Source organism: Astatotilapia calliptera, chromosome 23, assembly GCF_964374335.1.
Source record: "Astatotilapia calliptera chromosome 23, fAstCal68.1, whole genome shotgun sequence".
Classification (NCBI taxonomy): Eukaryota; Metazoa; Chordata; class Actinopteri; order Cichliformes; family Cichlidae; genus Astatotilapia; species Astatotilapia calliptera.
This window is the reverse complement of record NC_137443.1, coordinates 27654800-27677705: the sequence shown is the minus strand read 5'-3', so window position 1 is coordinate 27677705 and position 22906 is coordinate 27654800. Positions and strand designations below refer to the sequence as shown.

The 22906-nt window shown below is 37.5% G+C and overlaps 1 protein-coding gene across 3 annotated transcripts in view; it reads right to left on the bottom strand.

Annotated features, from left to right (window-relative positions):
- Positions 1-16799, bottom strand: part of mbd5 (methyl-CpG binding domain protein 5) — a 57343-nt gene extending 40544 nt beyond the window's left edge. The window contains exon 1 of one of the 3 annotated variants that reach the window (XM_080297613.1): positions 16173-16799. The gene's annotated coding sequence lies outside the window, so the exon portion shown is untranslated. Of the gene's footprint in view, positions 1-16074 lie in introns of all 3 variants that reach the window. The other 2 variants (XM_026159964.2, XM_026159965.2) reach the window with 2 other exon arrangements.
- Between the last annotated feature and the right edge of the window lie 6107 nt (positions 16800-22906).

Sequence of the window (22906 nt, the reverse complement as noted above, 5' to 3'; positions counted from 1 at the left end):
GAAGACTAAACTGCTAACAAAAACACAGACAGACAAACGGAACTAATTACATACTCCCTCTTTTTGGAGGGGAGAGTAAAAAGGTAATATCTAAGCCACAAAGCCTATTGTTCAGAACTAATTTAAGAAATTTAACCCCCATGATGCACTCTAATTTACTTTGGGGCGATACGGGGAAATACAGGGAATAACAAAACTCTGCAGTTATATCTAAATAATTTCTCGTGGCTCAATGGACAGTTAAAATTAGGGTGGGGCCACTCTGATATGTCGATATCAGTTGGTTCCTGACCCAAAAAGCTGGAAGAGATATCTGTAGCTCCTGGCTCTGAAAAGTGAAGCCGATGCAGATTTGTCTTACAACTGCATTCTATTTAATGAGCATTAGGAGGCGAACTCTCTGACTCTGCAAAGAGGACTGCCTATAGAAGTCTAGGGGAAGAAAACCCCTTGCATCTGTAGAGTGACCTCAGAATAGAGCTGGGCGATATATCGAGTTTTTAAAACATATCGATATATTTTTATACGAGATATAAGATGTGACAATATCCTTTATATCGATATAGTCTATGTTACGTTATAATTATAGTTGTGGAGCCGCAAGTTTGCCTCTCTTTCGTCCACTTTTGTCTCTACGCAACGTTACTCCGCCTCGCCTTCACTGAAGACAACTCCCCCTCCTACCCCATCGCTTCACGTGCAGGCAGCGACAAGACGGACACGGCAAATCTCCGTTAACGAGTTACTGCGCATCGCCCCATGCGTGGGGCTGGACGGCGTCAACGTGCTAACGAGCTAAACATGCTAACGAGCTAACCGCGCTAACGAGCTAACAGCGCTAACCCTAAAATCCTTTCATTCTCTCAAAAGTTGATAGCGCGCCTTATGTATGAATTCTGGTTGTGCTTGGTGGCCGCGAACCGATTTTATGTGGTACACGGCGTTCAGCAATCTGTCAAAAATGTTTGAGTACGACTTTGGTAAGCTACGGAGCTGCACCGCTTGATAGATTGTCGGCGCATTACGGCTACCGAGGAGCTTCGCGGAGTGATACGTACTGTGCATCAACGTAATATTACCGTATTGTGTGTGTATAAGGACCATAAATGGCACCTGTAAGAGACGTGGTTATGAAGCGGATTTCAAACTCCAGGCTATCAGTCACACAGTAAAACTTGGGAACAGAGCAGCTGTAAAATCTGTCTGTCTTTGTTATTACGCTCAGCGTCTTTTAGTTTACATTTTGACTGCACAATTGTGAGCTCTTTGTTTAGCACAAAAACAACCTTGTTTTCTTTTATTTATGGAGCATTATTATTTAATGAATGCTCATAATTTAATTTTGAGTAATTTTTCATGTACATCTGTGCTGTATGTTAATAAAAGTGCCTGTGTGACATCTGGGACACAGCTTTGACTAAGAACTCTTTTTGTTCTTACTTTATGGCTTAAAAAAAATATCGAGATATATATCTTATATCGCCATCCAGCTAAAAAATATCGAGATATGAATTTTGGGTCATATCGCCCAGCCCTACCTCAGAAAACATTTTCCTGATGAGTTTATGTGCTCAGACACCAATTTCAAGCCATACTGAGTAAAAGACTAATTTGACCTTGTAAATTATGGTCAAAATTAGAAACCCTGGCTGATTGTGACCCACACCCAGTTTCACACCTTGGCTCAGGCGATTAGAGGATCATCAGGGGGTCCTTTTGTCCCTCTTTGGGGGGTCACTCCCACTAGGTTTAAATCTGGGACTCCCCACCATTTGACCTTAGAACTGAAGAAGCTTCTCGGATGAGAGGTGAAACATCTTCAAGCAACTTAAAGAAGTCCAGATGCTTTTCTTTGCAAGCTCCTTTGACTACGATGACCTGGATGACTGAGAACCTTCACAGACATTAATGATGACTATTGCTATCATTCAGAGACCAAAGCAATTGTAAATGTACTACTAAGAGTCCGGGAATTATAGTTGACCACAGATTATAAAGAGTTCTTGGTCTATGAGTAGGATATTGAGTAAAAGTAATAGTAAAACCAAGGTGCATACTTTATTAAAGGTCTTTCACCTTCAACACAACAACAGCACCACTGCGCAATGCAAGGACAGTTACCCGTCAAAGAACAGCGCAAGCATGCCCGTCGGGGGAGCCTTGGTGCTTGCTGTAATGTGACATACATATAGTGGACCAATAAAAATGCAGAATGACAAGAAGTGTGCTTTTAATACAAGCAAAATCCACAAACAGTCTGCAAACATGATGTAGACCAGAATGTAGTTAATTTTGGGTCTTCAGGCTATGAGATGGAGTCAGACCGCAAGCAAAAGACTAGCTTTTAATGTTTAAAGCAAGTTTAAAGTTTCAAAAGCTTTAATGTACAGATTACAAATCAATGACTTCACCAAGAGGGAGACAAAAAATATTAATTCATGAATACACGACTGTTCTTGACAAGATGAACTCCTCTTTGCAGCTCAGAAACTTGAGCCAGAAAACTTGAGTTATTCTGCGACCTTCTAAGAAATGGAACAGGAATTATAGCTCAGCTCTCGAGTCTCCAATGGTCCATGTCTGTAGCAAAGTATAATCAAGGTCTTAACAAAGAAAGGTGATAACCAGCATTGTGATACACATTAACTCTTACTGGGGTTTTACGTTTTGTCAAGCGAGCTAATGCAAAGAAAGCCTGGCTACTAGAAGTAGTAACATCTCGCTGCAAGAAAACCAACATCAGCTGTTTGGTACCAGAACCAATACCAGTATCCTTACTAGGAGTCTGTAACTTAATCGCCTAAATATTAGACGAAGGTTTACACAGCAATTGATTGTTGAAAATGCTTTCATTTATCCTAACCGCTTTCATAACAACAGGTCTTTAATCTTGCCTCAACATTCAAGTCTATATAAAGAAAAAAAAACAAAAAACTGCAGCAGTTTTGTCAGCTTCCCCCCGTCTCCCTATCAGACAGTAGGAGAAGCCCGTCAAAGCTGGTAATCAGGCTGAATAGAGCCTGTGAGTGATGGAGCTCCATGCAAAACTTCCTCTCAGCCGCTGGTGCTGCTGACTCATAACTGAGACCAAACTCAGTGACACCACCACAGAGGAAGAACGGTTTAAAAAAAAAAAGAAAGAAAGAAAGAAAGAAAGAAAGAAAGAAAGAAAGAAAGAAAGAAAGAAAGAAAGAAAGAAAGAAAGAAAGAAAGAAAGAAAGAAAGAAAGAAAGAAAGGAAAGAGGTGGCAGTTAAACATACACAGTTTATCTGAAAAGACACGACAGCAAAAGGAGAAACCTCTGTTGCATAGTTAAAATCTAATTTAACATAAGTCTAAGTCTAGAGAAGACATCGTTTCTACCGTTGGGTTCACACTGGAGGGAAAAATGAATTATGCTTCCCTGTAGGAGCCCAGTGCAGCGTTGCTATTTGAAGACATCTTTGGCTTTTATAAATGCTGTTTTTTTGAGGCATGCTCTGTCTTGTATTATTCCCTCAAATTGGAAAGATGCAGACTCGTAAAATCATGGGCCTGATCTCAATCAAACACTTTTAAATTACCAACCACCGAGAGCTACTCTACAACACAAAAATTCATAAGCATGATTATTTTGTAGGGGTGGGGGAAAAAATCGATACTGTGTAGTATCGTGATATTTTGTTTGCTAATAATGTATCGATACAGGGACAGCAGAAATCGATATTTTGTTACAAAAAAAGTTTTTGTGGACTGGAACACGCTCTGACTTCAGAGCATGTTGATCAGCTCCTTTTTCTGAGCAAGAATCCTGACATTCCTTCACTGTCCAAATGTATTTAACTTTTTTTTGGCAGCAATAAACATGACAGTTTACTTATTTTAATTTAAGACATGTTTTATTTTAATTAAGTTTAAAACCTTTTTATTTAATGTAAAATTATATTTTGTTTTAATTTACTTTCAAATTCTTCAGTTGCTGAAGGGGCTGCATAGTTTTCATAAATTGCATAGTTCAGAATAGCTATAATTGTACCAGATGGTTGCATTCAGTTAAGTTGGACTAGACTGTAATACAAACCGTTCAAGTTTGTCAACAATAAACCTGACTGAAATGAGAGAAAGACTGAGTGCGAGACTTTGATATTAGATAAAATGAATATTGATAAAGTTTACCTTTATGTACAGAATCTGAATATCGCAAAATATTTTTAAAAAATTGCAATAATATCGTATTGTGCGTTAAGTATTGTGATAATATCGTATCGTGGGATGTATGGTGATTCCCACCTCTATTATTTTGATCAGCAGTTAATCTTATTCGCTTAACACAATCCTACTCCTTTTCTTATTTTTGGTTTACCCTTCTTTAGAATTTCTTCTTATGCACGAACTAGCTTCATGGATCAGTTTTTTGGGATCATCTCTAAGGCATGCTGCAGTCATACCACATGAATTACAAAAGCTTACATAACAATAACAGTGTTAACAGTTACCCCCCCACTGGGGCAGGTCGATCACTTTAAATTCCCCCAAAATAAAGCCAATTAAAATTACTTTACGTACTGTTAGCTTATCGCATAAAAATAACATGTCATTTATTAGCAGACTGATACTTCCACTGCAGTTAGTACGTAAAGTAAAATGCATGTAAAGGAGTTAAAAATAAATATACATAACAAACGTTAGGGGAATCTGTTTTGTCTTCATCTAACTGAGCAACAAAGTATTGGTCGATTAAATTTTTAAATATCTGTACCAGTCTTGAAAATCATACATCATAGGCTCTAAAAGAGAGGCAGCTGTTAGCCTGCATCAAGTTTACAAGAAATTTTTACAGATTTAGAGATCTATCAGGTAGTGTTTAGCAGTGCTGCTTCACACCAGGAAGGTCCTGAGTTCGATTCTACCACGTGCCTGGGGCCTTTCGGTGTGGAGTTCACACGTTCTCCCCGTGTTTGCGTGGGTACTCTCTGGGTACTCCAGCTTTCTCCAACAGTCCAAAGGCATGCCGTTATAGGGGTTAGGTTAATTGATGATTCTAAATTGCCCATAAGTGTGACTGTGAATGGTTGTCTCTGGTTTGAGTGTTTTAAGTCTGCGCCAGATTGGCGACCAGTCCATGGCTCCAGCCGTTGGATGGACAAAGATCAGTTTAACTGCAAGCAGACAGTTTCCATTTTCCATTTTAGCTTCTACTTAAATTACTAAGCTGCTGCCGTGTAAAAAGTAGATGGAAGCAGTTAAAAAACAATAACAACCAAACAAACAAAACAGTTTTTTGTTACATTTAAACAATCCATATGGGTGGTTTGATTTCCATTGGCATTTCATTGTGAAAATACTGACGGTAATAAAAACTAATCATTAAAAACTAATGATTACTGGCTCCAAAGATTCGGCCACTTTTTATGTTGAACCCTGCATAAATATAAAATTTAAGGGGAAAAAAAAATCAAACGTAAACAGGATTTTATCAATTTCTCTCAAACCACACATATAATTATTATGGACAACCACATTTGACTTTCGAAAAATGTTCTCTCAAGTCTTGGCAATCATGGACGAACAACAAAAAAAAAAAAATCTTTCTCAAACTGATATCAAACTATTTACATGCTTTCCAAACTAGGGCTGCTCGATTATGGCAAAAAGTGATAAGTCACGGTTATTTTCACTGAAATTGAGATCTCGATTATTTGACGATATTTATTTAACAATAACAATGTATTGAATAATGACTTTAAAGATTGTCAAAAAATAATATAAAATAGTGTGCAAATACTGATAACAGTGCAAATGTTTGCAATATAAAAAATAAATGAAAAATGTAAACATCTATGTTTAGTGAACTTTGCAGTGTTGCTCTGTGGTGCAGCTACGACACTGTAGCAAAGTTTACACACTATAGCTGTGTCCCAATTCAAGGTCTGCACGCTTGAAGTACGCGCACTACGTACGGTGCATACTATAAGTACGAGAAGTGCAGAAGTGAGAGGCTTGTGAAATAGGACGGTATACGCTTCGTCGCGCTGTTCAGGTTGCCTAGCAACCATGATACTAACCGCGAGACAGGGAACATACAGCTTTGTTTGACAGAAATGAAGGAGAAAAATGTTTTGTTAGTCATTCATTTTTGTCATGACATCACTTTGATTAGTTGAGTATCTGAGGCTGAGACCACGGGACTGTAAAACATGATTGTTGGGCTTCATTTCTGTGCTGAACAGTCATTTAAGATTAGTTAGTAAATAACAATTAGTTAATGTTGTTCATGAGACTAAAGTCATCTCACTGTGGTAATGTAAATATAATATGGCCAATATTATAGTATTGTCAGATATATATATTTCAGATTGTTGTGTTTGTGGATATATGACTGACTTTAATTATTAAACATTCGCACATAAATAAGTGACGTCATATTCAGTACTTTTGACAGTTCACTCTTCGGCCGCTCCATCTTATTAGGGAAATTCATTCAGAAATGTTTAACGAATGAGATGTCACAACTTTCAAGTACAAAGTTGTTATGAAGTCTGTCACATTCCCCCCCCCCCTTTTTTTTTCCTTTTTTTATTTATCCTTATTATTTCATTGTACTGTATATTGTTACTCTTATTTGCCTTGTATGTCTACTGTACAAACTGAACTGGAATGACTGTTCGCTTTATACGTTCAATAAAGTTTGGGGGAAAAAAAACCCTCTTCGGCCGCTCCCTTCTGCCGTATTTTGCGGCAAAATTCTCCACACCCACCGCCGCGCTATGAATTGTGGGATATATGGGACCACGAAGCGTGCACCGGACCACGCTTGATATTTGGGGAAATCGATGGCGCATTTGGAGTATGCATTTGAAGTACACTTCGAATTGGGACAGCAGTCGTCGCGTGGCGGTGACGTAACCGCACTTAAAATGCGTACTTCAAGCGTGCAGACCCTGAATTGGGACACAGCCTATGTCTACTTGATCCACATCTGACTCCGCGAACCCACCCATATGGAAAAGAAATAGTAAAAACTTATATGATTTACTCGTGAAAGTGGCCACTTTCTCATTACTTTCATACATTGTTTTAGTAAGTATCCAAAACATACAAGTTTCATTGTATAATTTTTCAAGGGATCTTATATCTGTTTTCACTCTTATATGCTTTTCATACAAGTTTCACACAAGACAGATACAAACTTTATAAGATTTATATATATCTTTTCCATATGGGCATAATGTTTCCACACCACTGAAGTTTTTTTTACCTCTCTTTTCAACCAACGGCAGTCACTCTCCTCTCCAAATAACTTCTGCTTAGCTTTCCGAGGTTCCCTCGGGTCCTCTTAATCAGCGGTCCCCAACCCCCAGGCCTCGGACCGGTCCGTGAGTAGTTTGGTACCAGGCCGCGAGAGTTGAGGCTCAGGTGTGAAATGTATAGTTTTTAGGGTTTTTATCGGTTTTCAGCGTTATTTCGTTATCGTTTACTCAGTTTTCCTGGGTCTTTTCACATGTGTTATGAATAAAAAAAATTTTCGGTACCTGTACTAGTTTTATTTTGTTGTATTTATCCGTGACACCTTAAAGGCCGGTCCATGAAAATATTGTCGGGCATAAACTGGTCCGTGGCGCAAAAAAGGTTGGAGACCGCTGCTCTTAATTGTTGTGACACGTGTTCGAAATGCAAAGAGGTGCGCTCGATTTCCCACACGGAGCAGCGCGAGAGTAAAGCACGAGGGAGGGGCTAATAATCGGCTCAGTCATTTTTAATGATCGTTGAAAGCCCAGATCGTAATCGAGATTAAAATTCGATTAATTGAGCAGCCCTATTCCAAACTACAACTTTCTACATGAAAGTTGCTGTCATTAGCAGCCATGCTAATGCACATACCAGTAGTATCAGTACACATCTGCACTACAAAAAACAGGGTACATGTGAATACAGCATATGCTATGCTGTCCCAAACAAATGCTGTGTTCTGGTAGACTGTAAAGCTTGAGGGCTACAACTTCACCAAAGATATCACAGGAATGGTAAATTTCTATCCACCTAGGTTAAAATCTACAAGTTCGACGTCTTCCAAGTGGTCAAGTAATGTCCTCGCTGTCAGCAAGGACTCCCAACCAGGAGGGTTAAGAAAAACGTGTCTTTTTACAGAGGATTTCCTTAAACCTAAAGTACAAAAAACAGCGGGAAAAGGAAATGAAACCCATTTTTGTGCGTTTCCTTTGCTGCTTGAACATGATGAAAGTGTGTTTTCTTAGTCATAGGTGACAGCAGAGCTGAGTTCCCGAAACATAACTGCACATCATGGCTGCAGCAGCTGGAGATACCACGTGGAAGACACAAGAAGTATGATTCACCATCTCGGGCTGTTTGTATTTTCTCCTGCCAGCTGTTTATAGCAGTGGTGGTCACGAAGAGAACAATGAGGAAGATGCATAAAGGCTCCCAGCCTTCAATAAAGCACACCTACTAAAGCTACCTCTACCTGTCTCTAACTCCTGATGTGAATTTGGGGAACAGTGAAGGTGCACCCTGCCACCTACTGCTCTGCCGGCTACATAGAGATGCAGGAGGAGGTGGATAAAACTGCTACAAGCTGGACTGTCTGAGATCAAACACTAGCAGTCAAACCAATGCAGTTGTATAAAATACACCAACTGTGGATGGAAAAAAAAAAAGGACAGAGACACGTATTTGAAATTCGTTTTCCTACTTTGTCTCCTTAAACCATAGAAGAGAGATATGAGAGGAAATCTCTCAACTTATAGTGCATAAAGTTAGACCTCAAGCAAAAACTTGAACAGTGGATGAAAATAATTTTTTACTTTTTTCTTTAAAAGTATCGCCATCCAGATTTTCAGAAGTGAATATTTGCTAAAATTAGGTTCTGTATGAAAGGTATATATCACAACTTCATGCTTTCTTGCACCACACTTTCCACTAGTGCGTTTAGTAGGTTAATTGTATTCTGTTTTATTTTCCATGAACTTTTTCTCTGTTATTACTCAAAGTTTTCATTGAAATCTATAATAATTTTACTTGATTGTATTTATTTTGACTTCAAATTTGTTTCTAGCTGTTAAAGGTATTTATTTGGCCATATGGTCATTTATTTTACTGAGCTATCAGGGCTGGTAAAAATAAAATTAAAAAAACATTAAAAAAACGGCAGATTTCAAACTATGTTTATCTACTCTGAGGACCTGTAACTGAAAGTATTCACAAAATGAAGGTAAATGTTGCAACCCCTTTTTAAATATGCCAACTCAGATTTGTATGGAAAAACCCAGAAAGGTCAATCTCACACATCCAAAAGTGCATGTACTTGAATGTGATGGGAATTTTACAGTTTGGAGTGAATCCAGCTGCACACGTCACCAAAACAGTAGAGAACAAGAGAGGGAAAAAGCTAATGTGGTACAAAAGGAAGAAATGCACCCTCAATAGGAAATAAGTAAAAAAAATTACAAACTGTTTTAGATAAGAAATCACATTAAAGAAAAAAAAAAGACGAGCAGAAACACAGCCAAAGATCCTCGAGTAACTAAATTTGTGGTCCATTAAAGATGGCAGCTTATGTAAATGAAAACGTTCTCCGTCAGTGTCCAAATATTAAAGAATATGATCAGACAAAGTGGCCTGTGTGCATTTCATTATTAGGTCAAGAGGTAGATTTCTTTGCTTTGTTCATGCCTGAGCTGGACTTTCACTCAACTCTAACGACAACCTGTCTCTGACCGATCTTTAGTCATCGGGACAAGAAAAGGAGAAAGAGGAAAACCTTTATCTAGGAGCCGACAACATTTACTCGCCAACTCACAATTCAGGTCAGAACATGAGCTCCAAACGACTTTAGGAGCACGCAACGCCAGTTTGCCAGCATTTGGACTCTGGTAAGTTTGAATGGAGCACATAACCCACTGGAAGACTTAAGGTCTTTGCAGAGTGACAAATTAATAAAGCCAATTAGAAGAGATAACAGTGGTGGAGTAGTTGTTTTGGGAACTGTAAAAATCAAGGGAGCACAGTCACAGTCCAGCGGAAGCATTAAAATAGATGATCCGTTAGTCTTACTGGTATTACACAGGGTCTGACATAACCAATGGCAAAGTAAAATGTGTGTCTGCACAGGTTGATTTCAACCAATCAGTTCAACTGTAAAAAAACAAACAAACAACAAACAAAAAACTAGATGAAGTCAAACCCCATTAACAAGTGAGTGAGCATTTTCTCATTACAGGAAGCACACGAGGCTGCTGAGAGAAACTGGTGTGGAAAACGCAGCGGGAAGGCAACGCTGGAGGTTTGGAGCTCCACAGCATGAACCCCTCATCTGTATTTGAGGCTAAAAGTAGACTGAAAATTCACAATAAGCCTCCTTGTATTGTAAGGTAAAGACCCTTCAGTACTAGAGGGAGAACCCCAACAATCCGATGATCCCTACTGGGCAACAGTAGGGAGGAAGAACTCCCTTTGAACACAAAGAGACCTCCAGCATCCTGCTGTAACTGGTTGAGTGGTGAGGGGATAAAGATGCCAGAGTCTGCTTTTTATATGATGCTGGCTTTTAATTTTAAAATGAGAATCTATGGAAGAGCAGTGGCAGTGTCACGACTGAAAGCATGACCCCAGGTGAAGTGAACAATTTTTTCCCCCCAGAATAGACATCAGCAGGATTTTTTGTGTTATTCACAATTTAACAAAAAAAAAAAATTAAAAAATTCCTGGTGGTAAAAAGCCCACAAGAGTCTTTATCAAGCTACCAGAACAGCAAATTTAAAAACGTGAAAAGCATCTTTTACACTGCTTTCTTTGTAAAAGTCACAAATACGTCATCCACTCGTCTTTCTCAACAGCTTTTTTGTTTAATTTCATATTTTTGGCAGATGTTTGAATAAAAATCCCGAAATTCAGATATGGATGGTCTTTTGGCACCAATGTGCCCACCATTGATTTTAATCACTAAAGAGTTTATTAATAATCACAGAAACCCTTTTTTTTCATAAGAGGAGAAACACCCTTCCAAAGGTCTTCTCTATGCAGTATCTGACAAACTTGAATAGTCATGAATACTTTATGCATATGTGACTTTAACAACAGCATTTTCCTTTTGTTGTCCACCTATTTAGCAATAATTTAAAAAATGAAACACAAGAACAACACTGCATTTGGAAATTCTTAGTCTTTTCAGCACAGCTATTTCCATTATTGGCTTACTCTTAACTCACAGAGTTGGTATATAATAAACTCATTGAAGAGGACCAGTACAGCTTGAAAAATTGTTGTTGTTTTGTTTTTTAGGAGTGGTAAAAAGTACTTAAAAAAAGCTGCCTTTATGCAAATGGACAGCTTGTTTAGTATAAATTTGGCAGATTTCTTAAAATTGCAGCCATCCTCTCTTTCTAGCAGAAATACTTGCATACAGAGATACATGCAGTGCTCACTCAAACTAGGAGCACAAAGTGGCCTCTACTACATTTATATATAATTATTTTGCACATTTTGACTATGGCATATGTCTGCATTTATCCCATCTCCATCTTAACAGGTGGGCAAATCTGAACAAAACGTTGTGTGATGTCACACACACAACAATTATTCACAAATAGATAGATGGAGAGCGAGAGAGATTTTAGAGATTTGTTATAAATCCATTTATTTTTCCTTTTGTACATACTATGTTTATTTCATCATTTCCTTGCACATGCAAAGCCACTAATACATCATGCATTCATCTTCCTCAATATCTTGACTTTTATTTCAGTCTTTTTGGCATGTGATTTAATGAACTGTCTGAAATTGGATTAAAATGGTCTTTTTATTGTTGTGCCTCATTATTGTGTTGTTTTTAACTGTTAGAATTATGAATATTGCATGTATGTCTGAATTATCATTCTCTGTTTTAAATGTATTTCGAAAATAATTCTTTTTAAACTCTAAATTTTCATGACAGAAAAGAACATAAATTATGGAGTTGCTCATAACTCTCATAGTCTGTATATAATTAAGTTAAAAGGACCAGTTCAGCTAGGAAAAACAATGCCATTTATCAGTTGTGGAGAAACATACCTCCATCCACATTTAAATAAAGCCATAGAGCACATTTTCAAAAATACTGACGTGAAAGTCACAAATCTCTCCTTGAATTGAATATTTATGGTTTTAAGTACATTTGTTTCAACTTTTTATTTCACTTTTTACTCTTAAAGATAAGGTCATTACAGAGCACCAGCTTGGAGAAACATACCTCCACAAGCATTTATGATGCAGGACACAAGCTGATAGAACGCAGCAAAAAATTTACCAAGTTTATGAGGTCAATGCATGAAAAAGATTATACCACTGTTTTTAGACGTCTTTAATTTAGGAATAGTCTGATGTAAAAGTCGCAAATGCATTGCCATAGCCCCAAACGCAATTACATAATCTTTGACAATACAATAAAATCTAAAATAAAACCAATAAAGTTGTTCCCTAATACTTTAAGTGTCGCTGGAGTCTTCATGTCATCAGATCTTTGTCTTCTTCATGCACCTTGGAATTAGGTGAAGTTGTGCCAGAAAAATTTGTTGTATATCTACATAACAGTTTCCCAAATGTTCCTCACAGTAAGAACGACAGTTTCATTAACAAAAGTACTGTTTTAGTACATGGTATTAGCAGAAAGTTGGTGCCTGTGTATCGGTACTGGAAAAAGTACCCTAATTACAACAAAGTGAGCCTACGTCAGATGTCAGGTGTCTATATGGAGCATTTTTATTCTGTTTGGGCTTTTAATCCCATTAAAGTCTGAAAATTAGAGTCCAGGTAAACATACATATGAAGAGGAAAAATTACAGGTAGAAATGCTCTTACCCATTATTTAGATGAGATATCTGTGCATTCAAAGAACTACTTATTGTCTTTTTTTCCCCCTTAATTAAGAAAAAACGTTGAGAGGGTTTTCAGATGCAGACAGTTTTTGAGAGTTTTTTCACAGCGAAACATGAAAGTGTCACAAAAAGAGACTTATTTGTTGATGTACAAAGAGACAAATTATAGGGATTTTTTGTGATAGGTCGCACAACTTTATAAGCAATGTATTTCAATAGATGGTATATTTCATGTTTGCATTGTGTTTGTATTGTATTATTTCTAAACTTGTACAGTAGCTTTTAGTACCTAAACCAAGGGCTGTGCGATATGACCAAATTCTCATATCCTGATATAAGACATCTATCGTCCCGATGACGATATAAATCACAAAAATTTAACATTTTTTTTTGTAAATTCTGTGAATCTCGGGCAGCTCGACTTACGTGGAGTGTTTCCAGCTGGGCGTCATGTACCTGGAGTCGAGTGTTTTAACCGATGCATGAAACTATACATTTTTAGACATAAGTTGTAACGGCCGCCGTTTTCTTTGTGAGTATTTATTACACAGTGTGCTGCGGGGAAAAGCCTGTTCTAACGTTTGAGTCTAAGGTTTATTTTTAGCACCTGGCGGCTCTTTTTTGCTTCTCATCCGAAAATACTCTGCATACTCTTTCACGTGATTCAGTTTATTTTGAAAAGTCTCAACAGGATCTTGAGCTTTATTGTGAAGGGTTTATGTGGAAAATAAACAAGCGGACACGTGATGCAATGGTTTTACTGTCGTTGTTGCTAACGTTAACGCATAAATACAGGCGCTTGTCCGTCCCTAGTGTGGTTATATTAAATAAAAGAGAAAGAGAGAACTTTAAGAAATTAATATAGCCACTACATTGACCATCAAAACGATAAAAAAAAAAAATTGCTGTAAACAGTTTATTTTGCGACACCACAAAATAAACGATAGCGTAAAATTAAACGATAGACGTTTTTACATCGTCATCCGGTATATATCGTTATATCGAACAGCCCTACCTAAACCTATACCTGAGTATTGTGAAAATCTTCAGCCACCCCTTATTTCTTTATATTTTGCTTCAGATGAGCCAGACTTTGCTATTTTTTAAAGCTTGAACAATAGTTCTCCAGGCTTTCTGGAGGTCTCCCAAAGTTTTTCTTTGGGCATTTAATGGTTTTTTTTTCCCCACTGGGGTTCAGTCGAGTCATAGTTTTTCCTTATTTATTTAGTCGAATCTATGAAAAATGCCAACAATAACACAAACTGACAGGTTCAAAAAGTAACAAACTGATTCCCAAAGAGCTATTAGCTGGTTTGTCTCAGCATGGTGTGCAACATGTCCTTAAAAAAAATAGTAGAGGACACAAGAAGACTTGGAAGGCCTACAGCAGATGAACAGTATATTAAAGTCATTTTCTTATGCAAAATCACAAAAGGGCTGCCTGGAAAATCAGTTGTAACGGGTCTTACGGAGTGATGAATCCAAATTTGACATTTTTGTTTCAAATTGTTGCCAGTATGTAAAGAGAGGTACAACTGTGAGTGGTTCTATCATGGTTTGGGACTAGATTTCAGCCACTGATGTGGGAAATCTTGTCGAAACTGTTGGTAAAACAAGTATGAATGCAGAGAAGTCTGATTTTGATGCACCAATGATCCCAAAAACACTACCAGTGCACTAAAAGAAAACAAAATGCTACACTGTCAGTCATGGATTGGCCTCCCCAGAGCCCGGACCTCATAATAACTAAGAACAGAACCAAAGGCATCCAACATCCAAAGAAAAGCTTTGAATGTCCTTCAAGAATCCTGGAGAACTATTCCAGAAGACTACTTAAAGAAATGACAAGAACGCTACCTAAGAGAGTTCAGACTGTGTTGAAGAGTAAAGGTGGTCACACCAGATATTGACATTCAAGCCCAGCAGAACTGTACAGAACTGTACAGGTCCATTTTTATATACTGCATCTTCATTTATGTTTGCACACATTTCCCATTTCCTAGAAAAGTATACAGAAATGAGGGGCCGCTAAAGACTTTTCTATTGCCTTTCACCTTTTTAAAGTGGAAAACATTAATCTGCCGTACACTGACACAAATCAGTACATGAGTACAGTACATGAAACACTAATCAATAGATTAAAGGTTGCAACTAATTCATAAACTGCTGCGAGACTGCGCTGAAGATGTTCAATATGAAGGGTTTTTTGTGAATTTCCATCTATATTTACAGCTGTCCAGTTTCATGAAAGTGAAGAGCTACCAGCACAAAGCACCTTCTATTTGCTAAGCATAAACCTGCAACACCACAAAGGTTAGACACGCTGTCCTGACCCATAAGATATCCACCGCTGGCTAGATTAAACCCATTAATTCTCAGCACAGCACTTAAATCTTGCTGTAGCTCCTGCCTGCTGGATTTGGCTAAGGAAAGCTTCGGGGATAAATGAGCCATATTGTCCTGCAGCAGCCTTCAAAGTTGACAGCCACATAGCCTGAATGACAAGACTTTTTTTACCCACCCGAAGCCGGAGGAAGATGACAACCGCTTGTGTACACAACCAAAACAACCTAAACGTTAGATAATAGCCAATTAGCCTGGTGGACATTAGCTGGGGCTGCTCATCAACTGAGCCAAATGTTGGTTTAATAACCATTAGCTCGGGCTCCATCGTGTGAGGGGCCTCCGCATTAAGAGGGGACCGTGTCAACAAGCGGGATCAGTCCTGTCTGACTGCCTTTTTGATGCACTGTATATGAACTAGCTGAACTAGCTGGGGGGTTAGCCTGCCAAGCGTCAGCTGTCTAGCTGCCGTTAGCTTAGCTAGCTTGTTGTAACGAAAATGAATTAGGACGAGCTCGGCTACGCTAATAACGTTTCAGCGTTTAATTGGAACCGCGGAGCTGGGTTCGTGCATGCCGGGGACCAGCAGGCCCGGGGTTCCGACTTCAAATTGTCGAAGTAAAAAAAAGAGAGAGAGAAGAAGCAGCTAGGCCCGGTCGTTGAGGTTTCGAGCCAAAGGGGGAGGGGGGCAGGCAAGGCCAGGGGTAAGGCCGAGTTAGCACGGGTTAGCTTAGCATGCTAGCTAACAGCCGTGCAATCCCGTTGCGTTTGCAGAGGGGAGAGCGAAGAAGAAGAAGGGAGAGAGAGGGAGAGAGAGAGACGCTTTTCAGGCACTAACGTTTCTGTCTGCGTCAAATCAAACCGTAAACTGTCCGTTCTTACCCGGGCATCCCGGCGAATGCGTACCGGAGCCGAAACAGCGAAACGGGCGAGCAACAGTGCGTCTGCAAGCTTAGGAAAAATAAGAATAAGCAGCCTACCCATTAGTTCTCTGCCTCTGCTGGTTCTCCTACACTGGGATATTGGAAATGATGGAGAGCTGCACTGCGCATGCGCCAAGCTCAACCAGCCAGCAGATGGGAGAGGTGATGCACGTTTCCTCACATACACGAACTCTGCATGGCCAAAAGGGGAAAAAAGAAAGGGGAAAAAGTTAGGGGTAACCTGGATGTGAGGGTTGGGATGGGGCCTCATACTGAGTCACAGCCTGAACCGGCGGGTCCCATTTTGAGGCCTGAGGGGCCTCCAGGGACCCCTGAGGCAGAATTGGCTGCAAAACTATTTGATCCCTTTTTCCACATATTTGACTTTAATCCTGGGAGATATAGAACTGGTTTTATTTTTTATTATTTTATTTTTTATAATTTTTCTTCCTAAAGACTATGGAAACGTTTCACAGTACATTACGAATGTACTGTAGGTCATTGAGGTCATCCTATATACACTCATACACTCATGTATATACTCATCCACCAAAAATAAATACAAAACAAAAAATATACTGATCATTTGCTGCCAATATATTATCATTTTTTATATAATGTAAGTTTCTGTAAAAAAGGTAAAATTCAATAATTTCATTGTGTGGTTAAAAATACAGAAAGACACATAAAAAAATATACTAAAAGTCACTTCATTATTGTGTCATTTTCCCAATTTTTTTAAGCTTTCTTCTGCCAGTAAAAGAGTGAATATTTTTTGCCATCCAAAAGCCTCGAAATTTCAAGGTGATAACTCAAAATTTTGATTTATGTTATTCAAAAATTTCAGCTAATAACTTAAAATTCCAAGATAACATATCTTAAAAACCTTTGGTTACTTCTGAGTAAGTTGAAATTTTGAAATAATCCGTCAGTAATGTGACATTTTAAAATACCTAATGTGAAATTTGGGGTTCATAATGCAAGTATTCACATTATATAGGTCAAAAATTTGGTCTGAATAAATCAAAATCTCAAGATTTTTATTTTAACATTAAGACATAATAAATCAAAATTACAAACTGAAAACTAATCTAACAACTTTACTCAAATCAACGTAAAATTTAGATTTATGTATCTCAAAATTTCACGTCTCGAGTTATGCATCTCAAAATTTCAAGCTTGAAATAACTTGAAATTTCAAGATACCTCTGTGTTTTGAGATACTCACTAACAACTTATGAAAACTTTGTGAAATTCTGAGTTAGGTATCTCGAAATTTGGAGTTACTCAGAAGTAACTCAAAGTTTCAAGATGGTCAGTAATTTAAGAGTTTCAAACTTAAACCAAAGCCTTACAAGGGCAGGAAACAACCTTCCATACTAAACAACTCCCTGCTTTCACTTTCATTCTGTTGGATTTGAGATGCATTGTGGGGTTTTTTTTTTTCATTTTCCAACTGTATTTTGAATAGATTGTTGCTTTTATTTGGAGACTGACAAAAAGACTGTTAATTTCTCTTATTATTATTTATTATTAACAATTTTGCTTCCCTTTTTTAAATCCTTTGGAGTTTGTTTTTGTCTTCCCACATGATTTTCATGGTTTTTGGTCATTATGTTTTGTGCTTCTTTCATTTTTTCCTCACTGCCTCAGTATCTTTCCATACTAATATACTTTTTTACACTATAGATCACTGGAATTAGATAAAGCCTTTAACCTAAAGACCTCATGGAAATCACACACACAAGTATTTCTGCTTGCTGTTCAATAAAAAAAAAGTACATACATTTGTTTTATATCATTTCTTGTTATTACAGTTTGGACCACAGACACTGTTCATTTCAATGTTGAATAAAAATGTATTTAAATAAATATGAAGTGGAAAAAGCTTTTAATCACAAGGTTTTGTTTTCCCAAAAATGGAACATTGTACATGTATTCGATTATTATGTATTTGACAGTTGTAACTTGTTACTTTAATGTGCATAGCAAAGTCATAAAATCAAATCAAATTGATGATTATTGAATATTAATTAATAAAACTAGTAATATATGTTGACTACAGTGACACTACATATCATAGTTTCAAAGTTATAAGGCTTTTAGTCCATTTTCCACCAATACATCATTGAGTTGACCTTGAAGACCTTGGTGGATGTAAGCCAAATTTGAATGGATTGTTAACATGACCCCACTCTACACTCATACAAAGTTTTATCAGAATTCATTCACAACTTTTGAAGTTATTGTGTTTACAGACAGGATGGTGGTATGCACACACACAAATCCTACTAAAAACATAACCTTCTTGGTAACAAAATACATCTGATTTTTTTTTTTTTTTACAAATAAATAATGTTGAATTTACTTGCAGAAAAATGACTTAGAGGCAACTTGTTAGTAATTACGGAAGCGTAGAGCTGCCACCTAGGCAAAAGAAAAATACAAGTGTATCACGTTATAACGTGAAAAGTTTATTGTTCTAACAAGATACTTTTCCTGTTTGTACAATATACCATCATGTTTGTACAATATATGATCACGTTCGTACAATATAATATTTATATTGTACAAACGTGATAATTATGTATATTGTAATAACGTGATATTATGTTGTTCAAACATGAAAAGTATATTGTACAAACAGGAAAAGTATCTTGTTAGAACAATAAACTTTTCACGTTATAACGTGATACACTTGTATTTTTCTTTTGCCTGGGTGGCAGCTCTACGCTTCCGTAAGTAATAACACTGTTTTGACTGTGGCATGATTATATTAAGTACTAAAACGAACCTTAACAATTAGTTATATAAATTTCAGATACAGCTTTCACTCTTTCTGTCAGTTTGAACGCATTCACAACACAAACACCCCAACGAGGTTTTCATGGAGATGTTTACTGGGTATCAAGATGTCACGTCAGCTGACTTTGCAAAGCAAAACTGAAACTACTAAAAATTCAACTAAAACTAGACAATTTTAAACAATAATCAATATGTCAACCAAGACAAGACACTTGTTATAACCAAGGAAGGCTGCCATGGCAGTGCAGTCATCAGCACTGTCACCTCACAAGAGGCTCCTAGGTTGGATTCATCCAGTGGACTGGATGCAAACTCCTTTCTTCAAAGTCCAAAAACATGTATGGGGTTAGGTTAGTTGTTTAAGTCTAATTAATTGACTTTAAGCGAGGATTGACAGGCTGCACTTTGTCTTTGACGGAAGATGGGTAGGCTGTGGTCATTTCTGATGAGCTGTAACCTCAGTTTCCTGTTCTTAGCAGTGTCACCTGCTATGATCTTCTGCTGCCGTAGACCATCTGCATCAACATTCAGTATGTTGCCTGTTCAGAGATGCTCTTCTGTATACTTTGATTACATCCGTCCACTTTCTTCCACTAATACAATTCAGGATCAAGCCAGAATTTGGTGTAAACAACATGAAGCATGGCTCCATCCTGCCTTGTATCAACAGTTCAGGCTGGTGTTGGATGTGTAACGGTGTGGGGAATATTTTCTTGGCACTCTTTTGGTCCTTAGTACCACCTGAGCATCACTGAAACTCTACAGCCTACCTGAGCATTGTTGCTGAGCATGTCCATCCCTTTATGACCACAGTGTACCATCTTCTGATGGCTGCTTTCAGCATAATAACACACCATGTCACAAAGCTCAGATCATCACAAACTGGTTTCTTGAACATGACAATGAGTTCACTGAGTTCACTGTACTCAGATGGCCTCCACAGTCACCGGATCTCAGCCCATTTGGGATGTGGTGGAACAGCAGATTCACGTCATGGATGTGCAGCCAACAAATCTGCAGCAACTCTGTGATGCTGTCATGTCAACACGGACCAGAATGTAAGAGGAATGATTCCATCACCTTTTTGAATCTGTGCAAAGAAGAATAAAGACAAGGCAAAAGGATTTTTGTGATTCCTTTCCTCTTTGGAGCTAAAAGAGGCCACCCAAACACCTGAGATATCAGTGGAAAGCCCAGGATGTCCTTTATTTAGTACATCAGGACTCTCAAATCACTCAAAAGATATAAACCAAAAACAAATGTCCATTACAGAGGACATAAATGAATAGGCTGGTTCTCAGGAGGACATGACTGGCTCACATCACAAACAATAGGAATGAACACAGTGATCTTTAAGTTCTCCTGATTTAATCTGCAAAATAGTTTGAGTTCATGCCAAATAATCACTTTGATTAATTCTAAAAGTTAGAAAAAGTGACAGGAAATTAATTTAGTACAACTGTTGTTTTCCTTTTTGGGGGCTAGGGGGAAGGGGTCATTGTTGCAGAAGGTAAGCTAACATAAAGACCTCTTACAGAAGTTTTAACTTTTGTAACGTTATCATTACCATGTCTTACTTTGTCGAAAAATAAAAGGTGGTCTTTACATATTAAGCATAATGTACTAAAATGATCAGAAGCCAGTGGCTACATATTGAAACTCAGAATATGTGGACTCACAGGGTTAGAAAAAAAGTCACCACCTAATTAAAAACAATCCCATTACCAGTTATTTTGCTAATACCTTACAGGTATTTTGTTAAATACTGTCTATGAAGTGTAATTTGATAAGTGTTTAACACCATAAGCTACAAACTGCAATGATAATGATTAATTACAAGAACATCTTTTAGCAGAAACTAAACTATTCATATTTATGAACAAGATGACACTCATTAAGGTTAACTTTGACTGGCTGCGTGCAAAGAAAATCAAAAAATACAACACAAAGTGGCAGTGGAGCAAAAACAGACACTCAGCAAAATAATTTCCTGAGATAAATAAAGGTCATAAAAGCTGAAGAAAACATGAGCTCAGCCGTCTGAAGCAAGGACGAGATGCAGCTCAGGGTGCAAACCCCTGAATTTTGTGTGAAGGTCAAACCCGAGGAGACGTTAAATGAATTCAGTGTAGGGCTGCTGAAGGAAGGAGCGCTTCATGTATTTTTAAGGGCAAACACAGAGGGCTGAATGTGCGAGCGGAGGGTCGTATTTTAGAATAATGTGACAGGCTAAATGTGAGCGGAGAGAGGGAGACGATTTGCGAGATATCTGGCGGTTTGCTGTCTTTTTTTTTCCTTTTCATCAGTCAACCAAAAAGCCGCAGGAAGCGTTTAAGTGTCTCCAGAGCTTCAGTGAGTAAAAGATGCTGTCATGAAGGCGGCCTTTTAGACATATACATGAGCCATCCCTCCTAATTTTATCAAACCAGAGCAGAAGGGGCTGTTATAGTTTCACAAATAAATATATATAATAACACATAATTGTAGTCTTTCTCAGTGCCGACAGACTATTTCTTATATATCTTACTATAACACATAAAATCTGTCTGTGTGTTCATTTATTTGTCCACCAACTCCTCCTACATGATCACAAGCAGCACAACCAAACTTGGCACACAAGTATGTCTTAGGCTCCTGAAGGTTCTTATCTATGTCAAATGTTATGACGCCATCATGTTGCCTAGCAACCACCTATAACAACTGGCCAAAATGACTTGTTTTTAGCATTTATGCTGATGAAAATCTCTTAAGAGCATCCTGCTATTTTAATTTCACAAAAATAACATAAAAAGTAATCTAGAAAACTTAAATTGTGAATGATATATATAGTATAATATCATATTGTTTTCATTTCATAGCCAGTAAATGCTGTAGAACGGAAATGCGCAGGATCAAATTCAACAATAAAATGTATATAAAATTCAACAAATAAAATCATATTCATGTAAAATTCGTGAAAAGCATAAAAAGACACATTTTTTTAAACTCTTGCCCTCAAGACAAGGATGCGTCATTTGTTATAATACCAAATTAAAAATATTGTATTTTAAATTGAAATGAAAAATAAAACAATATTTTGTCATTTTAATTTATATATTTTTAAACAAGTTCAAAAATCTGTACACACCTGAATGGGTTATTCAAATATTCACATTCAAATATAACCTCTGTGCAATGTCCTCTTTACTGCTGATACAGTTATTAAACCACAACGTGACTAAAATTGTTGTGGATTTATGTAAATAATATTGATCTATTTGAATAGCTTTGTGCTTACATAGTTTCATCTGTACTTGAGACCATTTCTGATGAGGCTTCAGTGAACAGTAGATGGTTCTGTGTCAGCTCTTTACTGGATTCTTTCATGTTTTTAAGGACATGTTCATCTGATGTAGATTGTTTTTGAAGGCTGACAGCTCTTTAGCCCTCCACTTGTCCAGCTTCCTCAGATTTTCTTAGGGCACACCATGTTGTGCTATGCCAAGGTTTCAACTAATAGCTTTTAGGAATCATCTTTGTTAGTACAAAAATACTGTTTAATGTCTGTCAAACTGTGTTATCTTTGACATTTTTCATCGATCCAACTAAAGGCATTAGAACAAATTATGTGTTTTTGTGGTTGCACAACAGTGGTTCAGTCTTTTTTATGCTTGAATGATTCATAGTGGTTTAACAAGCAAAAGATTGGTCAGGGACAAGGACGAAGCCGAAAATAAGTGAAAAGGCAGCCAATGTCCAAAGAAAAACGTTCAAAGACCTTCAGGAAGCCTCAAGAACTATTGCTCAAAACCACTTTAAAAACAATACAACGAAGCCTGTCTGTTTGGTAACAAAATATAAAGAAAGAATTGTTGACTTTTGCACATTACTATATGTCATGTTTTTTTCTTTTAAATCGTTTTTTATTTGGTGGTTTTGTGCGTGTGTGTGAATAATATAATTCTACAACCACAGCGTTTCTCTTCTGCGTTGCTCTGAATCGCAGC